The sequence below is a fragment of the Ornithorhynchus anatinus genome, chromosome X1 (assembly GCF_004115215.2).
Source record: "Ornithorhynchus anatinus isolate Pmale09 chromosome X1, mOrnAna1.pri.v4, whole genome shotgun sequence".
Lineage (NCBI taxonomy): Eukaryota > Metazoa > Chordata > Mammalia > Monotremata > Ornithorhynchidae > Ornithorhynchus > Ornithorhynchus anatinus.
Window position 1 is genome coordinate 108,731,004 of NC_041749.1, and position 23,919 is coordinate 108,754,922.

Here is a 23,919-nt window from a genome sequence, read left to right on the forward strand (position 1 = left end):
ATCCTCTTGGAGGAGGTGAGCTCTTAGTAGGGTTTTGAAGACGGGAAGAGAATTAGTTTGGTGGAGGTGAGGAGGGAGGGCATTCCAGGACAGCGGGAGGACGTGGCCCGGGGGTCGACGGTGGGATAGGTGAGAACGGGGGACGGTGAGGAGGTGGGCGGCAGAGGAGCGGAGCATGCGGGGTGGGCGGTAGAAAGAAGGGAGGAGAGGTAGGAGGGGGCAAGGTGATGGAGAGCCTTGTAGCCTAGAGTGAAAAGTTTTTGTTTCGTGCAGAGGTTGATAGGCAACCGCTGGAGGTTTTTAAGAAGGGGAGTGACATTCCCAGAGCGTTTCTGCAGGAAGATGATCCGGGCAGTGGAATGAAGAATAGACTGGAGCGGGGAGAGACGGGAGGAAGGGAGATCATAGAGAAGGCTGACACAGTAGTCTAGCCGGGATATTACGAGAGCCCGTACCAGTAAGGTAGCCGTTTGGGTGGAGAGGAAAGGGTGGATCTTCGCGATATTATAAAGGTGAGACCGGCAGGTCTCGGTGACGGATCGGACGTGTGGGGTGAACGAGAGAGCCGAGTCAAGGATGACAACGAGGTCGCGGGCTTGAGAGACGGGAAGGATGGTCGTACCGTCCACGGGGATAGGGAAGTCAGGGAGAGGACAGGGCTTGGGAGGGAAGATAAGGACCTCAGTTTTGGATATGTTGAGTTGAGGTGGCGGGCAGACATCCAGGTAGAGACGTCCCGGAAGCAGGAGGAGAAACGAGCCTGAAGGGACGGGGAGAGGACGGGGCAGAGATGTAGATCTGTGTGTCATCCGCATAGAGATGAGAGTTGAAGCTGTGAGAGCGAACGAGTTCACCAGGGGAGTGAGTGTAGATGGAGAACAGAAGAGGGCCGAGAACTGACCCTTGAGGAACTCCTACAGTTAGAGGATGGGAGGGGGAGGAGGAGCCCGCGAAGGAGACCGAGAATGAACGGCCAGAAAGATAAGAGGAGAACCGGGAGAGGACGGAGTCCGTGAAGCCAAGGTGAGATAAGGTGGGGAGGAGGAGGGGATGGTCAGCAGTGTCAAAGGCAGCTGAGAGGTCGAGGAGGATTAGGATAGAGTAGGAGCCATTGGATTTGGCAAGAAGGAGGTCACGGGTGACCTTAGAGCAGTCTCGGTAGAGTGGAGGGGACGGAAGCCAGATCGGAGGGGGTCCGAGTTAAGGGAGTTAAGGAATTCTAAGCAGCGAGTGTAGACGACTCGTTCCAGGAGCTTGGAAAGGAAGGGTAGTAGGGAGATAGGGCGATAACTGAAAGGGGAGGCGGGGTCGAGAGAGGGTTTTTTTAGGATGGGGGAGATGTGGGCATGTTTGGAGGCAGAGGGGAAGAAGCCATTGGAGAGTGAGCGGTTAAAGATAGAAGTTAAGGAGGGGAGGGGGAAGGGGCGATGGTTTTTATAAGGTGAGCGGGAATGGGGTCCGAAGCACAGGTGGAGGGGGTGGCACTTGCGAGGAGGGAGGAGATCTCCTCTGAGGATACTGCAGGGAAAGATGGGAAAGTAGGGGAGAGGGTTGGGGGGGGAGGCAGAAGGGGGGGTGACTGCCAGTGGCTTCATTCCACTTCATTCCACTTCAAGCCACTTCATTCCAGTGGCTTCAACAACCATCCCTATGCAGAAGATTCCCAAATCTCCATCTCCAGCCCTGATCTCTCTCCTTTTCTGCAGTCTTGCCTTCCCTCCTCTCTTCAGGACATCTCTACTCGGACAGCCCGCCGACACCTCAAACCTAACCTCAAACTACGTTACCTCCCCGATTCCCTACCGCAACCCATCCGGCACACTTCGCTCCTCTTACGCCAACCTACTCACTATACGTGGATCTTGTCTCTCTCGCCGCCGGCCTCTCGCTCACGTCCTGCCTCTGGCCTGGAACGTCCTCCCTCTTAATAGCCAAAAGACGATCACTCTCCCCACTTTCAGAGCCTTGTTTCTTTCTTTCGTTTTTGGGGGTTTTTTTGGTATTAAGTGCTTACTCTGTGCCCGGCACTATACTAAACACTGGGATAGATAGAAGCTAGTCGGGTCGGACGCAGTCCCTGTCCCACGTGGGGCTCACGGTTTCATCCCCATTTTCCAGATGAGGGAACTGAGGCCCGGAGAAGCGAAGTGGCTCGCCTGAGGTGTCACAGCGGACAGGTGGCAGAGTTGGGATCGGAACCCACATCGTTCTAACTCCCTGGCCTAGACTTTGAGCCAGTTGTTGGGCAGGGATTGTCTCTGTTGCGGAATTGTACATTCCAAGCGCTTAGTACAGTGCTCTGCACATAGTAAGCGCTCAATGAATACTATTGAATGAATTAATGAAAAGCACAGCTCCTCCGAGAAGCCTTCCCTGACTAAGCCCTCATTCCTCTTCTCCCACTCCCTTCTGGGTCACCTTTGCCCTTGAATTTGCACCCTTTCCAACTAGGGCATTTGCCCTGAGGCCTTGCCCTGCCATCTGGTGGCCATCCCCTCCTCCCCCGGCTGCTGATGGTGCCCCCCGAGGCAATCGCCTCGCCCACTTACTGACTCTGGCGTGAGCAAGCGGGCGAGCTTCTGGGTGTGGGACGGCAGTACGTGTGCGCGGCGGTGGACGGGTGTCGGCGTGTGCATACGAGTACGTACGGAGGAAAGAGCATCGCCCCTTTCCCTCTGCTTCCCCTCCCCTCAGCCCTGTGCTCATTTGCATCTGTAAAATGGGGATTAAGACTGTGAGCCTCACGTGGGACAACCTGATTACCCTGTATCTACCCCAGCCCTTTAGAACAGTGCTGTGCACATAGTAAGCGCTTAACAAATACCAACATCATTATTATTATTATATATTATTGTCAGCTGTGTGACTGTGGGCAAGTCCCTTCACTTCTCTGTGCCTCAGTTACCTCATCTGTAAAATGGGGATTAAGACTGTGAGCCTCACGTGGGACAACCTGATCACCCTGTATCTACCCCAGCGCTTAAAACAGTGCTGTGCACATAGTAAGCGCTTAACAAATACCAACATCATTATTATTATTATATATTATTTCTTGTCAGCTGTGTGACTGTGGGCAAGTCACTTAACTTCTCTGTGCCTCAGTTACCTCGTCTGTGAAATGGGGATTAAGACTGTGAGCCTCACGTGGGACAACCTGATTACCCCGTATATCCCAGCGCTTAGAACAGTGCTCTGCACATAGTAAGCGCTTAATAAATACCAACATTATTATTATTATTACCCTATTTATTTTGTTAATGAGGTGTATTCCTCCTTGCTTCTATTTAGCTTGATGATGATGTCTGGTTTTGTTCTCTCTTGCTCTGCCGTCTGTCTCCCCCGTTGAGGCTGTGAGCCCGTCGTCGGGCAGGGACGGTCTCTATCTGTTGCCCGATTGTCCACTCCAAGCGCTTAGTCCAGTGCTCTGCACAGAGTAAGCGCTCGATAAATACGACTGAATGAATGAATGAACGAACGTCAAATGGCAGCTCAATAAATGCTGCTGCTACCGTTGTTTCTACTTCTACTACTAATAATGGTGGTATTTGTTAAGCGCTTACTATGTGCCGAGCACTTTTCTAAGCGCTGGGGCGGATACAAGGTCATCAGGTTGTCCCATGTGGAGCTCCCAGTCTTCATCCCCGTTTTTCCAAATGAGGGAAACTGAGGCCCAGAGAAGGGAAGTGACTTGCCCAAGGTCACCCAGCTGACAAGCGGCGGAGCCGGGATTAGAACCCACGACCTCTGACTCCCAAGCCCGGGCTCTTGCCACGGAGCCACGCATTACTAATAACAATGTTGGTATTCGTCAAGCGCTTATTATGTGCCAAGCACCGTTCTAAGCGCCGGGGTAGATACGAGGTGGTCAGGCCGCCCCACGTGGGGCTCACGGTGTTCATCCCCATTTTCCAGATGAGGGAACTGAGGCCCAGAGAAGTGAAATGACTTGCCCAAGGTCACACAGCTGACAAGCGGCGGAGCCGGGATTAGAACCCACGACCTCCGACTCCCCAGCCCGGGCTCTTGCCACTGAGCCGCACATACTACTGGAGCCTTGTGGCTAGAGGACCGGCCTGACAGGTCATCGGTTCTAATCCCGGCTCCGCCGCTTGTCTGCCGTGTGTGTGACCTTGGGCAAGTCACTTCACTTATCTGGGTCTCGGTTACCTCCCCTGTCAAAGGGGGATCGAGACCGTGACCGAGACTTGTGGGACAGGGACTCCGTCCAACCCGATTGGCTTGTATCCACTCCAGCGCTTAGCACAGTGCCCGGCACGTAGTAAGCGCTTAACAAATACCACGATTATTCTTACTGCTGCTACTATTACCGCTACTGACACTTCCCCCCTCCAAAGCCCTCCTGAAGGCTCACCTCCTCCAGGAGGCCTTCCCAGACTGAGGCCCCCCCCTTTCCTCTGCTCCCCTTCCCCATCGCCCCGACTCGCTCCCTCTGCTCTACCCCCCCTCCCCGCCCCACGGCACTTGTGTATCTAGGTATATATTTATAATTATAATTCTATTTTTATTAATGATGTGTACAAATCTCTCATTCTATTTATTTATAATGATGCCACTGATGCCCGTTTACTTCTTTCGATGTCCATCTCCCCCCCTTCTAGACTGTGAGGCCGCTGTGGGCAAGGATTGTCTCTGTTGCTGAATTGTACTTTCCAAGCGCCTAGTACAGTGCTCTGCACACAGTAAGCGCTCAATAAATACGACTGACTGAATGAATGAATGAATACTATTACCCTCCCCTCCACCAGAGAAGCAACGTGGCTCAGTGGAAAGAGCACAGGCTTAGGAGTCAGAGGTCATGGGTTCTAATCCCGGCTCCGCCACCTGTCAGCTCTGTGACTTGGGGCAAGTCACTTAACTTCTCGGTGCCTCGGTTACCTCATCTGGAAAATGGGGATTAAGGCTGTGAGCCTCACGTGGGGCGACCTGATTACCCTGTATCTACCCCAGGGCTTAGAACAGTGCTCGGCACATAGTAAGCGCTTAACAAATAGCAACATTGTTATTACTATTACTCCAGTTACTCCTCCAACAGTGCCGACTCCGACTCCGCAGTCCCCGTTCTGAGTCATGAACCTTAGCTCCCAACCCAGTATGATGTCATTGCCCCAGGCCTAAAGTGTTCAGACCTGCAGGATCTCTCTCAGGTTCAGTTCTTGCTGTTCTTTCTCTTTTGGAAAGAATCAATTTCTGAGGCACAGAGAGGTCGAGTCACTTCCCCAAGGTCAAATAGCCGGCCAGGGATACAGCAAGGATTTGAGCCCCGGCTCTGACCCACAGGCCACGAGGATTGAACAGCAGGGAGGAGAGAAGCCCCGTCTCTGCCTCTGTCTCGATCTCCCTGTGCCTCCCCCTCTCTCTTTCTAGCTCCATCTTTCTATCTCTGACTCTCTTGACCTTCCTCTCTGCACCCCTGTCTCCCTCTGCCTCTCTGTCGCTGACCCTCGTGGTCATTCTCTCTCTCTTTAATGTTGGTATTTGTTAAGCACTTACGACTCATTCATTCATTCAATAGTATTTACTGAGCGCTTACTATGTGCAGAGCACTGTACTAAGCGCTTGGAATGGACAAATCGGCAACAGATACAGTCCCTGCCCTTTGACGGGCTTACGGTCTAATCGGGGGAGACGGACAGACAAGAACGATGGCAATAAATAGAATCAAGGGGAAGAACTACTATGTGCCAAGCACCGTTCTAAGCGCTGGGGTGGATACAGGGTAATCAGGTTGTCCCACGTGAGGCTCACAGTCTTCATCTCCATTTTACAGAGGAGGTCGCTGAGGCCCAGAGAAGTGAAGTGACTTGCCCACCGTCACACAGCTGACAAGTGGCAGAGCTGGGATTCGAACCCATGAGCTCTGACTCCCAAGCCCGTGCTCTTCTCTCCCCGCCCCTGCCCTTCCCAATGCCCTATCCCAGTCCTGCCCCAGCTCCAGGCCCAGCCCCCAGGAAACTGGAGGGATTAGGGCAGGGATATGGCCACTGCATTATCCTTAGTTCAGTGCTTAGCGTTTGGTCCAGTGCAGAATAAATGCTCGATAAATACCACTGATTGATTGCCATCCTGGCGACGGGGAGCCTGGAGTGATTCTTTTTCTCTTTCTTTTTTTCTCTCTTCTTTCTCTTTCTCGCTTTCTCTGTCTTTTTCTTTTTTCTCTCCCTCTAGACTGTATGTTTCTCTAATAATACTAATGTTGGTATCTGTTAAGCGCTTACTACGTGCCGAGCACTGTTCTAAGCGCCGGGGTAGATACAGGGTCATCAGGTTGTCCCACGTGAGGCTCACGGTCTTCATCCCCATTGTACAGAGGAGGGAACTGAGGCACCGAGAAGTGACGTGACTTGCCCAAAGTCACACAGCTGACAGGTGGCGGGGCCGGGATTAGAACCCATGACCTCCGACTCCTAGGCCCGGGCTCTTTCCACCGAGCCACGCTGCTTCTCTAAGCTTGTGGTGGGCAGGGAACACGTCTACCAACTCCGTTACGGTGTATTCCACAGTGCTCTGCACGCAGTCAACGTTCAGTAAAAGCGATGGCTTGGGTTTTCTCTCTCTCTCTTTTCCTTCCTTCCTTCCTTCCTTCCTTCCTTCCTTCCTTCCTTCCTTCCTTCCTTCCTTCCTTCCTTCCTTCCTTCCTTCCTTCCTTCCTTCCTTCCTTCCTTCCTTCCTTCCTTCCTTCCTTCCTTCCTTCCTTCCTTCCTTCCTTCCTTCCTTCCCTCCTTCATTCCTTCCTTTTTCTGTCTTTCTTCCTTTCCTTCTTTCTTCCCTCCTTTCTTTCCTTTACTTTCTCACTCTGTCTCCGTGTCTCTGTCTCCTCCACCTTCGTTTTTTTCCTCTCCCCCACCCCTGATGACTCACCCTCAGGTACAGCTTGTGCTTTTGGATCATGGTGGATATTTAATTGCGCTTTGCTGGGAATGTTTCTGCACAATAAAACTTGCCCTTAATGAGCACAGAGTTGGGAGTGAAGGTTACCGACAGAAAGACAAAGAAAGAGGCAGAGAGAGAGAGAGAGACAGAGATCCCCCAAAATAGGCAGAGATGTTGAGACAGAGATAGACCAGGACTGATAAAGAGACAGAAGAATCAGAGAGAGATGCAGCGTGGAGCAGTGGAAAGAGCCCGGGCTTCGGAGTCAGAGGTCATGGGTTCGACTCCCGGCTCTGCCACTTGTCAGCTGTGTGACTGTGGGCAAGTCACTTAACTTCTCTGTGCCTCAGTCACCTCGTCTGTAAAATGGGGATTAACTGTGAGCCTCACGTGGGACAACCTGATTACCCTGTATCTCCCCCAGCGCTTAGAACAGTGCTCTGCGCATAGTAAGCGCTTAACAAATACCTTCATATACATATATAAGACAGAGAGACAGAGACTGAAAGGCAAAAAAGCGGGCTTCCCCCGGCCCAGCCCCACAGACCCATCTCTTGAGACCCTCTGGGTCCTGGCCTCAAACCCCAACAGTTTCTACCCCTGCCCCATTTTACAGATGAGGTAACCGAGGCCCAGAGAAGTGAAGTGACTTGCCCAAGGTTAGCCAGCAGACAGGGACTGTTAGATGGTTCTAATCCCAGCTCTGCCACTTGTCTGTTGGGTGACCTCGGGCAAGTCACTCCATTTCTCTGGGCCTCAGTTACCTCCTCTGTAAAATGGGCATTGAGACCGTGAGCCCTGTGCGGGACAGGGACTGGGTCCAACCCGATTAGCTTGTATCAACCCCGGCGCCTAGTACGGTGCCTGGCACATAGCAGGTGCTTAACGAATGCCAGAAAAACATACATATACATCTATATTGCCGTTGGCATCCAATTTCCATATCCCTTCATCACCCTTGCCAGAACTGGGTCATTTTCCAGCAGGTCATTTTCCCAGCAAAGTCATAGTCCAGAATTGCTGAAGCTTATTACTGCTGATATTTAAACTTGCAGATGATAGGGGGCAGGGAAGCCTGACCCTAAGGAAGCCTTGCGGGTAGCTTCTTGTCAAGGGAAAGGGAGGGCGTCTGCAGGGCTTCGTCTGTACCGGGGCGTGAGAGGGTTCAGATCTGGCACTTCTCGGTTTTGCTGGCTCACGGGTCTCTGCCCCGTCCTCTCCCCCTCCCTTCGGGCTCGCATCTCCTCCCGCCTCCGGGACGTCTCTACCTGGATGTCCGCCCGCCACCTAAAACTCAACATGATCAAAACTGAGCTCCTCATCTTCCCTCCCAAGCCCGGTCCTCTCCCTGACTTCCCTATCACCGTGGACGGTACGGCCATCCTTCCCGTCTCTCGGGCCCGCGACCTCGGTGTCATCTTTGACTCGGCTCTCTCGTTCACCCCACGCATCCCATCCGTCACCGAGACCTGCCGGTCTCACCTTTATAATATCGCCAAGATCCGCCCTTTCCTCTCCACCCAAACGGCTACCTTACCGGTACGGGCTCTCGTTATATCCCGGCTAGATTACTGTGTCAGCCTGCTCTCCGATCTCCCTTCCTCCTCTCTCTCCCCGCTCCGGTCTATCCTTCACTCCGCCGCCCGGCTCATCTTCCCGCAGAAACGGTCTGGGCACGTCACTCCCCTTCTTAAAAACCTCCAGCGGTTGCCCATCGACCTCCGCACGAAACAAAAACTTCTCACTCTAGGCTTTGAGGCTCTCCATCACCTTGCCCCCTCCTAACTCTCCTCCCTTCTCTCTTTCCACCGCCCACCCCGCACGCTCCGCTCCTCCGCCGCCCGCCTCCTCGCCGTCCCCCGTTCTCGCCTCTCCCGCCGTCGACCCCCCGGGGCCACGTCCTCCCGCGGTCCCGGAACGCCCTCCCTCCTCACCTCCGCCAAACTCGTTCTCTTCCCCTCTTCAAAACCCTGCTTAAAGCTCACCTCCTCCAAGAGGCCTTCGCAGACTGAGCTCCCCTTCTCCCTCTGCTCCCTCTACCACCCCCTCACCTCTTCGCCTCTCCACAGCTAAACCCCTTCTCCCCCCTTTCCCTCTGCTCCTCCCCCTCTCCCTTCCCCTCCCCTCAGCACCGTACCCGTCCGCTCAACTGTATATATCTTCATCACCCTATTTATTTTGTTCATGAGATGTACATCACCTCGATTCTATTTATTTGCTATTGTTTTAATGAGACGTTCTTCCCCTCGATTCTGTTTATCGCCATCGTTCTCGTCTGTCCGTCTCCCCCGATTAGACCGTAAGCCCGTCAAAGGGCAGGGACCGTCTCTATCTGTTGCCGATTTGTCCATTCCAAGCGCTTAGTACAGTGCTCTGCACATAGTAAGTGCTCAGTAAACACTATTGAATGAGTGAACTCCATCCGAGGGGTTCACTGAGAGCCTACTGAGTGCTAAGCACTGTATTCATGATTTGGGAGAGCACAAGAGAAGCAAGATACGGGCTCCCTGCCCTCAAAGAGTTTACAATTTCAAGGGAAAGACGGCCCCAAGTGATAGACAAATAGCAGGAGCAGGCAAAAGAATAAGGACAGAGCAGGAAGTAGTATATCGGGATGAAATAGCTGAATATAATAATGACGATGATGATGGCATTTGTTAAGCGAATGGGAAGCGGGGTGGCTCAGTGGAAAAGAGCCTGGGCTTCAGAGTCAGAGGTCATGAGTTCGACTCCCGGCTCTGCCACTTGTCAGCTGCGTGACTGTGGGCAAGTCACTTAACTTGTCTGTGCCTCAGTCACCTCATCTGTAAAATGGGGATTAACTGTGAGCCTCACGTGGGACGACCTGATTCCCCTGTGTCTCCCCCAGCGCTTAGAACGGTGCTCTGCACGTAGTGAGCGCTTAACAAATACCGACATTATTATTAAGCGCTTACCACGCGCAGAGCACCGTTCTAAGCGCTGGAACTGCCTAATCTCCCACCCTCTACCCTCAGTGCCATCGCAGCCCTTTTGCACCACCCAGAGACCCCTTACCACTTCCGTCCATAGTCATTCATTCGATTGTATTTATCGAGCGCTGACTGTGTGCAGAGCCCTGTGCTCTTACGTACTCGATCGCTTCTTCCTATCTTTCGTTTATTTTAGTGTCCGTCTCCTCCACTAGATTGTAAACTCCTTGAGGACGGGGATGCTGTCTACTAATTCTGCGGCGCTCCCCCAAGTGCTTAATACAGTGCTCTGTATGCAGTACATCTCTATGGGGATTCATTCAATAGTATTTATTGAGCGCTTACTATGTGCAGAGCACTGTACTAAGCGCTTGGAATGGACAAATCGGCAACAGATAGAGACGGTCCCTGCCCTTTGACGGGCTTACAGTCTAATCGGATGTCCCCCTGACATCCTCAACGTGTCCCGAACTGAATTTCTCCTCTTCTCTCTAAAATCCTCCACCTCACTTCCCTATCACGACTGATTCTACCCCCCCCCCCCCCACCACCACCCTCCTCCCCTTCTCTCAAGCCAGCTCACACTCTCTGCTAAGGCTGCTTGCTGGGTGGGTGTGATCGCGGGTATCGCGAATTAATGGGGGAAGGCTCCCTGGAGGAGGTGGGGATCTTGGAGGACTTTGATGTTTGGTAGAACTGTCGTCGGGCGGATTTGCGGGGGGGGGGGATGAGTTCTAGGCCGGGGAGACGGTGTGAGGAAAGGGGTCAGAGGTGGGAGAGTCAAGAGCAAGGTACCGTTAGAAGGGGAGCTTGAGGGGAGGGAAGAGTACGAGCTGGGGGGTGAGTGGGCGAAGAGAGTGGGTAAGTAATAATAATAATAATGTCGGTATTTGTTAAGCGCTTACTGTGTGCAGCGCACTGTTCTAAGCGCTGGGGGAGATACAGGGTGATCAGGTTGTCCCACGTGGGGCTCACAGTTTTAATCCCCATTTGACAGATGAGGGAACTGAGGCACAGAGAGGTTAAGTGACTCTGACAGGTGGCGGAGCCGGGATTAGAACCCACGACCTCTGACTCCCGGTAGGAGGGCAAGAGGGTGGAGAGTCTTGAAGCCAACGGTCAGGACTTTCTACTCGATGCAGTGGGGAATGGATAGCCATCAGAGGTTTTCGAGGAGCCGTGGGGACGGGTGCAGGACACCGTTTCAGAAAAACGATCTGGGCAGGGGACCGGAGCGTGGACCGAAGAGGGGAGAGGCCGGAGGTAGAGAGAAGAGCGAGGAGGCTGACGTGGTCATGGAGGCAGGACAGGACTAGCACGGTCTTCGGAAGTTCTGGAGGAGTGGAGAGATGTGTGCCGAGTGGTGATCCAGGAGGAGTTTCAAGAACAAAGGTATAACAGGAAGTAGTACAAATATATCATAAACACTGTGCCTTTGGTTAAGCGCTTACTCTGTGCCAAGCGGTGTACCGAGCGCCGGGACAGATGTCAGATAATCGGGTCCCCCGTGGGGCTCACCGTCTAAGTAGGAGGGAGGACATTTTCCAGATGAGGAAACTGAGGCCCAGAGCAGTGAAACGACTCGCCCCAGGCCACACGGCAGACGGGGGGCAGAATCGGGATTGGAACCCAAGTCCTCCGACTCCCGGGCCCGGGGCTTTCGCCACCAGGCCGCAGCGCGAATCGAGCGGGAATGCTGGATAAATGATCGAATGTCTATCTCAATAATCGTAGCCCATCGCCCCGGCACCTCGGAGCTCCGCGGGAGTTTCCGTTCCACGTTCGGAGCCGTTGCTCACGTGAGCCCCAGCATCCCTTTCGTTCACTACCATTAGACCCTCCGGCGATGCATTACGATCAATCCCGTCTGGACAGGATGTGGTGGACGCGGGTGGGGAGGAGGGGGAGCGTGGGCCGGGAGGATGGGGAGAGGGGAGGAAGAGGAGGGCGATTGGGACAGGATGTCGGGGGTCCGAGGGGGTTGGCTCAGGATGTGCGGTGTGGGGGGGGTGGGTGGGACGTGGGGGTCTGGAATGGGCTGGGACAGGATGTCGGGAGCCCGGGGGACTGCAGCAGGATGCGGGGGGGTGGCCAGGCCAACCGGGACAGGATGTCGGGAGTCCGTAGGGCCGGTCGGGGGGTGGGACGGGACGCTGGGAGTCGGGACCGGCCGTCTGCTGCTCTGGGGAGTCTGTCCACCGGGCCCGACCTCTCCTTGCCCGCTGGCCAACCGCTGCCCACCTCCGGCCTCCAGATCGGGGCCCTCTGGAAGGCAGTGTTGTTCTGGGGGCCGGGACGGGGGGAGGGCAGACAGAGGGAGAGGGGCTCTGGGGGGTACGGGGCGGGCCGGAGTCCACCATGTCCACTCTCCCGCTGACCCCTACTGGACCGCGGTCGGGTGGGGGAGGAAGGGTGGGAGCAGACTATTGTCTTCGAGACTGTCCTCCGGCTGGCTGCCGCTTACCCACCCACTCCCTTCTCCCCTACCCAGTCTTCGCTCCTCCCAGGCTGACCCGCCGGCTCCGCCGCTTACCGGCCGGGTGACCTCGGGTGAGTCACTTCACTCTCCCGGGCCTCGGTTTCCTCGGCCGTAGAACGGGGGGTTCGGTCCCCATCCTCCCTCCCGCTTAGACTGGGGGCCCCAGGTGAGACAGGGACCGCGTCCGGCCCGATCGCCTCGTATCCGCCCCGGCGCTCGGAACGGCGGCGGGCGGCGCGGGACGGCGATCGCGAATTACCCCGCTCTCATCTCTCGTCTCCTGACCGCTGCTCACCCCTGGCTCTTCGTCGTCATGGTGGTGATAATTTTGGTGTTTGTAAAGCGCTTACTATGCGCAGAGCACTGTGCTGAGCGCTGGGGTAGACACAGGGTAATCAGATTGCCCCGCGTGGGGCTCACGTTGTTGAATCCCAGATGAGGTCACTGAGGCGCAGAGAAGTGAAGTGACTTGCCCAAGGTCACACGGCAGACAAGTGGCGGGGCCGGGATCGGAACCCACGACCTCGGACTCCCGGGCTCTTTCCACTGAGCCACGCCGCTCCTTCGCCATCCAGCGCCCCTCGCCGTCCCTTCTCCGTCCTCAACTTTCCCTCTGGTAGCCGAGGGGGGAAAAGAGCCCGGGAGTCAGAGGCCCTGAGTTCCGATCCCGACTCCACCGCTTGTCTGCTCCGTGGCCTCGGGCGAGTCAGTTCACTTCTCTGTGCCTCAGTTCCCTCGGCTGCAAAATGGGGACTCGGTCCTCGTTCTCCCTTCTACTTCGTCTCCGAGCCGCACGCGGGACCCGATTACCCCGTCTCTAACCCCAGCACTCAGCACAGCGCTTGACCCAGAGAAAGCGGTTCACAGATATCGCCGTTGTTATTCTTATCGTGGTTATGTATCCTGACCTTCTTGAGCCTTCCACCATCGCCTGTGTGTTCTCTCTGTCCCTCGTCTCTGTCTCTCTGTCAACAGACTCCGCTCAAGATGGTTTGGGCTCTATAGAAAGACGGGACGTCCAGCCTCGTCCACCGGAGGGAAAGTTAAGGACGTAAAAGGGATAGAGATGATGATGAAGAGCAGAGAGCACCCCAGTCCGTCCACCCCGGGATTGTCTTTGCAACCGTAGCGCCAGGGCGCTTGAAGGAACAGTGCGCTCGATGTCATCTTGGATTCCCCCCCCCCCCCCGGTCATTTAGCGTTGCCCGGGGAACCCGTGGATCTTACAGTCGAGCCGTTCCTAGAAAATCAGTCAGTCGGTCCACGGTATCGACCGAGTGCGCGGTGCGTGCAGAGCGGACACTAAGCGCCTGGGGAAGTACGACGCCACAGAGTTGGTAGACGACGCCATCCCTCCCCACCAGAGGCTTACGGCGTACAGGAGGAGAGAGACGTGAAAATAAGTTACGGATGTAGATGTGAGCCCTGGGGAGCTGAGGGTGGGGTAAGTAACAAGTGCTCGAAGGCATCCAGACCCAAGCGCGCAGGCGACGCAGAAGGGAGAGAGAAGCAGCGTGGCTCAGTGGAAAGAGCCCGGGCTTGGGAGGCGGAGGTCATGGGTTCGGATCCCGGCTCTGCCACTCGTCAGCTGTGGGACTGTGGGCGAGTCACTTCACTTCCCTGGGCCTCAGTCGCCTCATCTGGAAAGTGGGGATTAAGATTGTGAGCCTCACGTGGGACGACCTGATGACCCTGTATCTCCCCCAGCGCTTAGAACAGTGCTCTGCACATAGTAAGCGCTTAACAAATGCCAACGTTATTGGGCAGCGTGGCTCAGTGGAAAGAGCCCGGACTTGGGAGTCGGAGATCATGGGTTCGAATCCCGGCTCTGCCGCTCGTCAGCTGACTGTGGGCAAGTCACTTCGCTTCTCTGGGCCTCAGTGACCTCGTCTGGAAAATGGGAATGAATGAAGACTGTGAGCCTCCCGTGGGACCCCCTGATTAGCCTGGATCTCCCCCGGCGCTTAGAACAGTGCTCCGCACATAGTAAGCGCTTAACAAATACCGTTATTACACGAGGAGAGATGGGGGTTCCCTCGGAAGGCCTCTTGGAAGAGATGTGATCTTAGTAGGGCTTCGGAGGCGGGGAGAGCGGCGATCCGTCGGACGTAAAGGGGGAGGGAGTTCCCGGCCAGGAGGACGTGGGCGAGGGGTCGGCGGCGAGACGGACGAGACGCGGTACGGGGCGAAGCGTGCGGGCCGGGTCGTAGCGGGAGATCGGGGAGGGAGGTAGGAGGGGAGGGGGATCGGGTGCCTTAAAGCCGATGATCAGGAGTTTCCGTTTGATACGGAGGTGGGAGGGCAACCAGCGAAGAGCCAGTGAGTAGTCCAAGGGTGTCGAGGGAGAACTAGAGGGGATGCAGAGCTGAATAATAACGTTGGTACGTGTTAAGCGCTTACTATGTGCAGAGCACTGTTCTAAGCGCTGGGGGAGATCCAGGGTCATCGGGTCGTCCCACGTGAGGCTCCCGGTTAATCCCCATTTTCCAGATGAGGTAACTGAGGCCCAGAGAAGTGAAGCGACTCGCCCACGGTCACACAGCTGACGAGCGGCAGAGCCGGGAGTCGAACCCATGACCCTCTGACTCCGAAGCCCGGGCTCTTTCCACTGAGCCACGCTGCTTCTGAACCCTGAGGGACGTCCGCAGTTGGGGGTGGGAGGCGAAGGAGCCCGAGAAGGAGCGGTCAGAGAGATGGGAGGCGAAGCGGGAGAGAAAACGGGAGCGTCGCTGCTAGGTGACCGTGTTGCTAAAGTAATGATACAGTAATGGCGGTATTTATTAAGCGCTCACTATGTGCGGAGCACCGTTCTAAGCGCTGGGATATACAGGGGAATCAGCTTGGCCCACGTGGGGCTCACAGTCTTAATCCCCATTTAACAGATGAGGTAACTGAGGCACAGAGAAGTGAAGTGACTTGCCCACAGTCACACAGCTGACAAGAAATAATATATAAGAATGATGGGTGACAGACAGTAGGCAGAGAAGGTGGACATTTCGGTTTGGTTGCTCCTCTCGGCGTTTCGACCGGATCTTCCGATATTCGTGGGCTCCTTCTGCTGAGCCGAAGGGGTGGGCGACGTGTGTACGCGTGGCACTTCTTGAAGGGGATGTACAGACTCCTCGGGGGTGAGCGACCTCTCTTTTAGGGGAAGCAGCGTGGCTCAGTGGAAAGAGCGCGGGCTCGGGAGTCAGAGGACACGGGTTCTAATCCCGGCTTCGCCGCCAGTCAGCGGTGTGACCTCGGGCAAGTCACTTCACTTCTCTGTGCCTCAGTTACCTCATCTGTCGAATGGGGATTAAAACTGTGTGCCCCGCGTGGGACCACCTGGTCACCTTGTATCCCCCAGCGCTTAGAACAGTGCTTTGCACGTAGCAAGAGCTTAACGGATACCACGATTTTTGCCGGCTGCGGCTTGCTCTGGCCTCTCACCCCCTTGGCCGGCAAGCCCACGGCATCTTCAGACGTTTGGCACCGGACTGGGAGGTCGCAAATCTCCTTGCCTGTCGCAGCGTGGCTCGGTGGAAAGAGCCCGAGCTTGGGAGTCAGAGATCGTGGGTTCGAATCCCGGCTCCGCCACTTGTCAGCTATGTGACTGTGGGCGAGTCACTTCACTTCTCTGGGCCTCAGTTCCCTCATCTGGAAAATGGGGATTAACCGTGAGCCTCACGGGGGACAACTTGATTACCCTGTATCTACCTCAGCGCTTAGAACAGTGCTCTGCACACAGTAAGCGCTTAACAAATACCGGCATTATTATTATTACTTGTTTTGTTGTCCATCTCCCCCTTCTAGAGAGTGAGCCCGTTGTCGGGTAGGGATTGTCTCCATCTGTCGCCGAATTGTGCTTCCCAAGCGCTCTGCACGCAGTAAGCGCTCAACGGATGCGATCGAACGAATGAGTGAGATCAAGGGGAGCCGTTGGGGGTGGGGAAGAAGGGGCGCGGCTCAGTGGGTGGCGCACGGGCCGGGGCGTCAGAAGGGCCTGGGTTCTAATCCCGGCTCCGCCGCGTGCCTGCTCTCGGACCTTGGGCCAGCGTGGCTCAGGGGAAAGAGCCCGGGCTTGGGAGTCGGAGGTCATGGGTTCGACTCCCGGCTCCGCCGCTTGTCAGCTGCGTGACTGTGGGCGAGTCGCTTCGCTTCTCTGGGCCTCGGTGACCTCATCCGGAAAAAGGGGATTAAGACCGGGAGCCTCACGTGGGACAACCTGAGGACCCCGTATCCGCCCGAACAGTGCTCGGCACATAGTAAGCGCTTAACGAACACCGACATTATCATTACGACAAGGATCTCACCGTCTCGACAAGGTGGCGAAACGTTAAAGTAAGTTACAGATAGGGGAATGGGGCGCATAAGGTTAGGTACGCAGGTGCCGTGAGGCCGGGAGTGGGGTGAGGTGAGTATCAAGGAGTATAAGAAGCAGTGTGGCCCGGTAGAAGGAGCTCGGGCCGGGAAGTCAGAGAACCTGGCTTCTAATCCTGGCTCTGCCACTTGTCTGCTGTGTGACCTTGAGCAAACCCCTTAGCATCTCTGTGCCTCGGTTAACTCATCTGTAAAATGGGGATTGCGTTCCCCTCCCTCCGACTTAAGGCCGTGAGCCCCGTGGGGGACAGGGACTGGGTCCAACCTGATTATCTCGCAACTACCCCGGTACTTAAGAACAGTGCTTGATACATAATAAACGCTTAACGAATAATTAATAATAATCACGTTGGTATTTGTTAAGCGCTTACTGTGTGCAGAGCACTGTTCTAAGCGCTGGGGGAGAACCGGGCTCACTCACAGCCTTCACCCCCATTTTACAGATGAGGGAACTGAGGCGCAGAGACGTTAAATGACTTGCCCACAGTCACCCGGCTGCCCAGTGGCAGAGCCGGGATTCGAACCCATGACCCCTGACTCCCAAGCCCGGGCTCTTTCCACGGCGCCACGCTGCTTCTCTGTGGGTGGCCCGGGCCGGGGTGGGGGGTGGGGGAGAGTGTTTAAGGGATAACAGAGCCAAGTGCATCAGGTAATGTAGAAGGGAAGGTGAATTGGAGAATTAATTAGTCGAATTTATTGAGCGTTTATTGCGTGCTTGGGAGAGCACGCCGTTCCCTGCTCAAGTCGAGCTTACGGTCTAGAGGGGGGGACAGACATTAATATAAATCAATGAGGGCTTAGTCACCTGGTCGAGAAGCAGCGTGGCTCAGTGGATGGAGCACGGGCCTGGGAGTCAGAAGGTCATGGGTTCTGATCCCGGCTCCGCCACGTCTGCTGCGTGACCTTGGGCAGGTCCCTTCCCTTCTCTGGGCCTCAGTTCCCCCATCTGTAAAATGGGGATTGAGACTGTGAGCCCCATGGGGGACAGGGACTGGGTCCAACCCGACCGACTTGTAATCATAATAATAATGCTGGTATTCGTTAAGCGCTCACTATGTGCCGAGCGTTGTTCTGAGCGCTGGGGGCGACACAGGGGAATCGGGATGTCCCACGTGGGGCTCACGGTCTTAACCCCCATTTTACAGATGAGGGAACTGAGGCCCAGAGAAGTGAAGTGACTTGCCCACGGTCACACAGCTGAGCATGGGCTTTGGAGTCAGAGGTCATGGGTTCAAATCCCCGCTCGGCCACTTGTCAGCTGTGTGACTTTGGGCGAGTCACTTCACTTCTCGGTGCCTCAGCTACCTCACCTGTAAAATGGGGATTAAGACCGTGAGCCCCACGTGGGACATCCTGATTCCCCCGTGTCTACCCCAGCGCTCAGAACAGCGCTCGGCACCTAGTAAGCGCTTAACCAATACCAACATTATTAAGTGGCAGAGCTGGGATTCGAACCCATGACCTCGGACTCCAAAGCCCGTGCTCTTTCCACTACCCCGGCGCTGAGAACAGTGCTTGGCACATAGTAAGCGCTTAACAGGCACCATCGCCTATGGGCTTGACTCCGATTCCCTTAAGCATTTTGATATTCACCCCCTCCCCGGCCCCAGGCTCACAGCACTTACGAATTTAGAGCCGCCTGTGATCTGTTATAACGTCCCTCTCCCCATCTAGTCCGTCAGCTCGTGGTGGGCAGAGACCACCGATACCGACTCTATTGTACTGTCCTCTCCCAAGCACTTAGCACAGTGCTCTGTACACAGTAAACGCTCAGTAAACGCCATTGGTTGACCGTGTCATTTTAGTAGGACTGTGAAGGTGGGGCGAGAGGTGATCTGCCTGATACGAGCGGGGAGGTGAGGTCCGGGCCAGAGGGGAGGACATGGGCAGAGGGTCATGGGAAAGGCCGACAGGATCAAGGTACGGTGAGTAATGGTAATGTTGGTATTTGTTAAGCGCTTACTCGGTGCAGAGCGCTGTTCTAAGCGCTGGGGGAGATACAGGGTCATCAGGTTGTCCCACGTGAGGCTCACGGTCTTCATCCCCATTTTCCAGATGAGGTGACGGGGGCCCAGAGAAGTGAAGTGACGTGCCCCCGGCCCCACAGCTGACAAGTGGCGGAGCCGGGATCCGAACCCGTGACCTCCGCCTCCCAAGCCCGGGCTCTTTCCACCGAGCCACGCTGCTTCTCTCAGTAGGTTGGTGTTAGAGGAGCAGAGTGGGCCGGCTGGGTTGTATCAGATCGGAGGGGTGATCAATCGATCAGTCCATCGAATCTATCGACTACGCGGTTGGGAGAGGGCCACACAGCGATATGAGAGACACATTCCCCGCCCGCAACAAGCTGACGGTCTCGAGGGGGAGACGGACGTTAATGTAAATAGATAAATCACGGCTGTGTACGTAAGCGGCGTGGGGCCGGGGGGGGGTCGGTGAATAAAAGGAGCGAGTCAGGGCGACGCAGATGGGAGTGGGAGAAGAGGAAAGGAAGGCTCAGTCAGGGAAGGCCTCTTGGAGGAGACGGGCCTTCCATAAGGCTTTGAAGGCGGGGAGAGTCGTCGTTTGTCGGATATGGAGAGGAAGCTCCGGGCCAGAGGGAGGACGGGGGCGAGAGGTCAGCGAGTAGGTTGGCGTTGGAGGAACGGAGCGCGTGGGCCGGGTCGTAGCAGGAGAGCGGCGAGGTGAGGGCAAGGCGATCGGGTCCCCGAAAGCCGACGGTAAGGAGCTTCTGTTTGACGCCGAGGCGGATGGGCAACCGCTGGAGGTCCTTGAGGAGAAGCTTGAGGTCAGGTGGGAAGGGACTAGCCGATCGAGCGCCTTCATTTCGACCCCAGGGAGTTTCCGTTTGACGTGGAGGCGGGTGGGCAGCCATTTCAGGTTTTTAAGGAGTGGGAAGATGGGGGACCGAAGTGTTTTTTAGGAAGACGATCGGGCCAGCAGAGCGAAGTAAGGACCAGAGCGAGGAGAGACGGGAGGCCAGGAGATCAGTGAGGAGGCCGATGCGGTAGTCCAGGTGGGTTAGGGTAAGTGCTCGGATCAACCCGGTAGCAGTTCGGATGGAGAGGGGGAGGGGTGGATCCCAGAGATGTCGGAAAGGTGAAGAGGACGGGATTTGGTGACACCGACTACGCGGATTGAACGAAAGAGAAAGTGGAGGATAATGCCGAGGTTTTGGGGCCAGTGAAACGGGAAGGATGATGGCGTTGATGGGAGATGTCGCGGGGACCGAATCAAATACCAACATTAGTATGGGAGGGAGGATGAATGAAGGAAAGGGAGTGGAGGAGGGCTTAGTCAGGGAAGGCTTCGTGGAGGAGATGGGCCTTCAATAAGGCTTTGGAGGTGGGAAGAGTAACGGTCTGTTGGACAGGAAAAGGGGAGGGAGTTCCAGGCCAGAGGCCAGAGATGGGCGAGAGGTCGGCGGAGAGGTGGATGAGGAACGCAGAGACTAGAAAGGGAGTACATTCCCTTGATTCTATTTATCGTGATAATGTCTCGTTTTTGTTTCGTTCCGTTTTGCTCTGCCGTCTGTAAGCAGCGTGGCTCAGTGGGAAAGGCCCGGGCTTGGGAGTCGGAGGTCGTGGCTTCTAATCCCAGCTCCGCCGCTTGTCGGCTGTGTGACTTGGGGCAAGTCACTTAAATTCTCTGTGCCTCGGTTACCTCCTCTGGAAAATGGGGATTAAAACTGTGAGCCCCACGTGGGACAACCTGATCACCTTGTATCCCCCCCCCCCCCCCAGCGCTTAGAACAACGTCCTGCACTTAGGAAGCGCTTAACGAATGCCATCATCATTATTATTATTATTAGACTGTGAGCCCGTCATTGGGCAGGGATTGTCTCTATCTGTTGCCGAATTGTACATTCCGAGCGCTTAGTACAGTGCTCTGCACATAGTAAGCGCTCAATAAATACTATCGAATGAATGAATGTAGACTTTTAGCCCCTTTTTGGGCAGGGAACGCGTCTACCTACTCTGTGATATTGTTCTCCCCCGAGCGCTTAGCACGGTGCTGGGCACATAGCAAGCGCTCGATAATTAACGTCGGTGATGATGATTTACACCCGCCACACCAAGCGAGAAGCAGCGTGGCTCAGTGGCAAGAGCCCGGGCTTGGGAGTCAGAGGGCGTGGGTTCTAATCCCGGCTCCGCCGCTTGTCGGCTATGTGACCTTGGGCAAGGCACTTCACTTCACTGGGCCTCAGTTCCCTCATCTGGAAAATGGGGATGAAGATGGTGAGCCCCCCGTGGGACAACCTGATGACCCTGTATCTCGGCACAGAGTAAGCGCTTAACAAATCCCAACATTATTATCATTATTAAGTCGTGAAAGAAAGCCACCCTCCGACTAGAAAAAGGTCTGGGCCCTTGGAAGGGAAGGTGTGGTGGTTATCGTTCGCCTCACACGCGAAAGCTTCCGGGTTCGATCATGGGCGGAAACACTCCTTTTATTCAAATAATAATAATGTTGGTATTCGTTAAGCGCTTCCTATGTGCAGAGCGCTGTTCTAAGCGCTGGGGTAGATACAGGGTAATCAGGTTGTCCCACGTGAGGCTCGCGGTCTTCATCCCCGTTTTCCAGATGAGGGAACTGAGGCACCGAGAAGTTAAGTTTATTCAGTCATTCAGTCGTATTTATTGAGCGCCTACTATGTGCCGAGCACCGTACTAAGCGCTTGGAAGAAGCGACTGGCCCACAGTCACCCAGCTGACAAGTGGCGGAGCCAGGATTCGAACCCGTCACCTCTGCCTCCAAGCCCGGGCTCTTTCCACTGCGCCACGCCGCCTCTCGAATGAGCCGAGCTTCGGGGGACCTCGTTGATAGACTCCCCCAATAAAGGGTTCAGTCTATTCCCCTCTTTATTTTGTTAATGAGATGTACATCCCCTCGATTCTATTTCTTTGCTATTGTTTTAATGAGATGGTCATCCCCTCGATTCTGTTTATTGCTATCGTTTTTTGTCTTTCCCTCTCCCCCGATTAGACTGTAAGCCCGTCAGTGGGCAGGGACCGTCTCTATCTGTTGCCGATCAGTCCATTCCAAGCGCTTAGTACAGTGCTCTGCACATAGGGTTCTAATCCCAGCTCCGCCACTTGCCAGCTGTGTGACTTTAGGCACGTCACTTCACTTCTCTGTGCCTCAGTTCCCTCATCTGTCAGATGGGGATTAAAACTGTGAGCCCCAGGTGGGACAACCTGATCGCCTTGTATCTCCCCCAGCGCTTGGAACAGTGCTTTGCACATAGTAAGCGCTTAACAAATACCACCATCACCATCAGTAGTAGTAAGCGCTCGATAAATACTATTGAATGAATGAATTGAGGGGGCGGCGAGAACCTCCCGTTAAAGCGTGGCTCAGTGGAAAGCGCCCGGGCTTAGGAGTCAGAGGTCGTGGGTTCTAATCCCGGCCCCGCCACCTGTCAGCTGTGTGACTGTGGGCGAGTCACTTCATTCATTCATTCATTCAATAGTATTTATTGAGAAGCACTGTACTAAGCGCTTGGAATGGACAATTCGGCAACAGATAGAGACAATCCCACTTCTCAGTGCCTCAGTCACCTCATCTATGAAATGGGGGTGAAGACTGGGAGCCTCACGTGGGCCAACCTGATGATCTTGCCAGCTGTGTGACTGTGGGCAAGTCGCTTCACTTCTCTGTGCCTCGGTTCCCTCATCTGTAAAATGGGGATGAAGACCGTGAGCCCCACGTGGGACAACCCGATTCCCCTGTGTCTACCCCAGCGCTTAGAACAGTGCTCTGCACATAGTAAGCGCTTAACAAATACCATCATTATTATTACCCTGTATCTCCCCCAGCGTTTAGAACAGTGCTCGGCATACAGTAAGCGCTTAGCAGATACCAACATGATTATTATTAAAGAAGGGAAAAAAAAAAAGGGGGGCCGTTGCGTTGGCCGGGAATCGAACCCGGGTCAACTGCTTGGAAGGCAGCTATGCTCACCACTATACCACCAACGCGGCGGTGAAAAGGCGCTCGTCAGCGCGCCTCTAGCGGCTCGCGCCGGCGCGCGGACGACGTCGCGCGCCCCGGCGGACCGTTCCACGCCGCGTGCGGGGGGCAGCCGGGCCTCCCCCGCCGGCGCGATGGTTGCGTCCACCCCCCCCCCCGGGCGGCGGCGGCTGGGCGGATGCGCTTCCGGGTCAAAGGGGACGGAGCCGCCGGGTTCCCCCTCACCTCTTCCCCCCCTCCCCTTCCCCTCCCCCTCCCCCCCCCTCCCGCCTCCCGTCTCCTCCACCTTCCCCGTCTGCCCTGCTCGGCCGCTTCCGGGGCCGGTCGCCCGGGCCATGGCGCCGCCTATGTGAAGAGCCGCCGCTCCGACAGCCGCCCGCCTCTCCGCGTCCCCGTCGCCGCCCGGGCTCCGAACGCCGGGGTAGGTATCCTCTCGGTCCCTCCCTCCGTCGCCCCTCACCACCGGCCTCTCTCCTCGCGGGCCCGCCCGGACTCCTCCCCTCCCATCTTGGTCCCCGCTCAGCGCGGCCCGCCCCGTTCCGCTCCTCCGCAGAAGGACCCGGACCGTCTTGCCCCGATCGATCGGGGTGAGTGGGGGTGGGTGTGTCGGGGGACGGGGCAGATCTCTGGAACCTAGCTTGGATCCTGCCAAGCGCGTACCACGGTCGTCTGCACCAAGCGCTCCGTCAACACCATCGATCGATCGGTCGATTTCCCCCCCCCCCCCCTTCGAGGCTTCTCCCCCTCCGCAGCCCCTCGCCCGGTCTCCGCGGGACCGGAGCCAGATTTCTCTCCCCCCTCCCGCCTCCCGGCGGGATCCCCGGGGACGGGGGTGGGGATGAATCCGCGTTAGGTGGCCCGAGGCAAAGTCAAGGGTGTCAGATTGGGCCATCCTTAGCCGTCACCCAGTCCCTTGAATCGCCGCCGCTGTCAGAGTTCCGGGGTGAGCCCCTTCGAGGACGGGGATCGTGCCCTTTGACTCCCTCCCGAGCCCTCGATGGATCGAATGGGGGTCCGACCGAGTGCGGCTGCCTCCTCACGATGTGGTGGGCCCTAACCCTAATTGATCTAGAGCGATCAGGTCCCTTGCCGACCTCCTGCATTCGCGTGTGTGAGAGAGAGATTGAGATTGCCCGCCCCTCCGTCGGCTCTTCCTCTGCGGCGCCCGTGGACCCTTGAGAGTGTCTCGTCTTCTCCGGGCGAGCACGGTAGCCCTTGTGACTACGGTTTCCATTCCCTCGGTTTGCAGGGGTTTTCCTCCGAGGC

At 55.9% G+C, this 23,919-nt stretch overlaps 1 protein-coding gene and 1 non-coding gene across 5 annotated transcripts in view; one reads left to right on the forward strand and one right to left on the reverse strand.

The window, feature by feature from the left end:
• The window catches only part of DPP9 (dipeptidyl peptidase 9), a 72,770-nt gene that overhangs the window by 7,051 nt on the left and 41,800 nt on the right, over positions 1-23,919 (forward strand). Inside the window, exon 1 of one of the 4 annotated variants that reach the window (XM_039910205.1) lies at positions 22,936-23,074. The exons of 1 other annotated variant lie outside the window; for it this stretch is intronic. The gene's annotated coding sequence lies outside the window, so the exon portion shown is untranslated. Of the gene's footprint in view, positions 1-22,935; positions 23,075-23,193; positions 23,241-23,919 lie in introns of those variants that run through there. 2 more of the 4 variants (XM_029050574.2, XM_029050576.2) reach the window with 2 other exon arrangements.
• On the reverse strand, positions 22,590-22,661 carry TRNAG-UCC. Its single transcript has one exon. It is a non-coding gene; the product is annotated as a tRNA-Gly (tRNA).